This window comes from Phaseolus vulgaris, chromosome 9, assembly GCF_051622355.1.
Source record: "Phaseolus vulgaris cultivar YP4 chromosome 9, ASM5162235v1, whole genome shotgun sequence".
NCBI lineage: Eukaryota > Viridiplantae > Streptophyta > Magnoliopsida > Fabales > Fabaceae > Phaseolus > Phaseolus vulgaris.
In genome coordinates, this window is record NC_143506.1 from 517501 (window position 1) to 520000 (window position 2500).

Consider the following 2500-nt stretch of genomic DNA (forward strand, 5'->3'; position numbering starts at 1 on the left):
ACAAAATCAAGCCAAAACACCAAAATCATGAACTTGGCTATGCACCAACCATGTCAAGATCAATTCCTTTTGATCCCAAACTTCTCCCACATCACTTTGAAGGCATTTGTGAGGATTGAGTCCAGCCACTTTTCCAAAACCATGATTTTCGTTTTTCACCAAAATCACCACCAAGTCACAAAATCAAGCCAAAACACCAAAATCATGGAACTTGGCTATGCACCAACCATGCCAAGATCAATTCCTTTTGATCCCAAACTTCTCCCACATCACTTTGAAGGCATTTGTGAGGATTGAGTCCAGCCACTTTTCCAAAACCATGATTTTCGTTTTTCACCAAAATCACCACCAAGCCACAAAATCAAGCCAAAACACCAAAATCATGGAACTTGGCTATGCACCAACCATGCCAAGATCAATTCCTTTTGATCCCAAACTTCTCCCACATCACTTTGAAGGCATTTGTGAGGATTGAGTCCAGCCAGTTTTCCAAAACCATGATTTTCGTTTTTCACCAAAATCACCACCAAGCCACAAAATCAAGCCAAAACACCAAAATCATGGAACTTGGCTATGCACCAACCATGCCAAGATCAATTCCTTTTGATCCCAAACTTCTCCCACATCACTTTGGAGGCATTTGTGAGGATTGAGTCCAGCCAGTTTTCCAAAACCATGATTTTCGTTTTTCACCAAAATCACCACCAAGCCACAAAATCAAGCCAAAACACCAAAATCATGAACTTGGCTATGCACCAACCATGTCAAGATCAATTCCTTTTGATCCCAAACTTCTCCCACATCACTTTGAAGGCATTTGTGAGGATTGAGTCCAGCCACTTTTCCAAAACCATGATTTTCGTTTTTCACCAAAATCACCACCAAGTCACAAAATCAAGCCAAAACACCAAAATCATGGAACTTGGCTATGCACCAACCATGCCAAGATCAATTCCTTTTGATCCCAAACTTCTCCCACATCACTTTGAAGGCATTTGTGAGGATTGAGTCCAGCCACTTTTCCAAAACCATGATTTTCGTTTTTCACCAAAATCACCACCAAGCCACAAAATCAAGCCAAAACACCAAAATCATGAACTTGGCTATGCACCAACCATGTCAAGATCAATTCCTTTTGATCCCAAACTTCTCCCACATCACTTTGAAGGCATTTGTGAGGATTGAGTCCAGCCACTTTTCCAAAACCATGATTTTCGTTTTTCACCAAAATCACCACCAAGTCACAAAATCAAGCCAAAACACCAAAATCATGGAACTTGGCTATGCACCAACCATGCCAAGATCAATTCCTTTTGATCCCAAACTTCTCCCACATCACTTTGAAGGCATTTGTGAGGATTGAGTCCAGCCACTTTTCCAAAACCATGATTTTCGTTTTTCACCAAAATCACCACCAAGCCACAAAATCAAGCCAAAACACCAAAATCATGGAACTTGGCTATGCACCAACCATGCCAAGATCAATTCCTTTTGATCCCAAACTTCTCCCACATCACTTTGAAGGCATTTGTGAGGATTGAGTCCAGCCAGTTTTCCAAAACCATGATTTTCGTTTTTCACCAAAATCACCACCAAGCCACAAAATCAAGCCAAAACACCAAAATCATGGAACTTGGCTATGCACCAACCATGCCAAGATCAATTCCTTTTGATCCCAAACTTCTCCCACATCACTTTGGAGGCATTTGTGAGGATTGAGTCCAGCCAGTTTTCCAAAACCATGATTTTCGTTTTTCACCAAAATCACCACCAAGCCACAAAATCAAGCCAAAACACCAAAATCATGAACTTGGCTATGCACCAACCATGTCAAGATCAATTCCTTTTGATCCCAAACTTCTCCCACATCACTTTGAAGGCATTTGTGAGGATTGAGTCCAGCCACTTTTCCAAAACCATGATTTTCGTTTTTCACCAAAATCACCACCAAGTCACAAAATCAAGCCAAAACACCAAAATCATGGAACTTGGCTATGCACCAACCATGCCAAGATCAATTCCTTTTGATCCCAAACTTCTCCCACATCACTTTGAAGGCATTTGTGAGGATTGAGTCCAGCCACTTTTCCAAAACCATGATTTTCGTTTTTCACCAAAATCACCACCAAGCCACAAAATCAAGCCAAAACACCAAAATCATGGAACTTGGCTATGCACCAACCATGCCAAGATCAATTCCTTTTGATCCCAAACTTCTCCCACATCACTTTGAAGGCATTTGTGAGGATTGAGTCCAGCCAGTTTTCCAAAACCATGATTTTCGTTTTTCACCAAAATCACCACCAAGCCACAAAATCAAGCCAAAACACCAAAATCATGAACTTGGCTATGCACCAACCATGCCAAGATCAATTCCTTTTGATCCCAAACTTCTCCCACATCACTTTGAAGGCATTTGTGAGGATTGAGTCCAGCCAGTTTTCCAAAACCATGATTTTCGTTTTTCACCAAAATCACCACCAAGCCACAAAATCAAGCC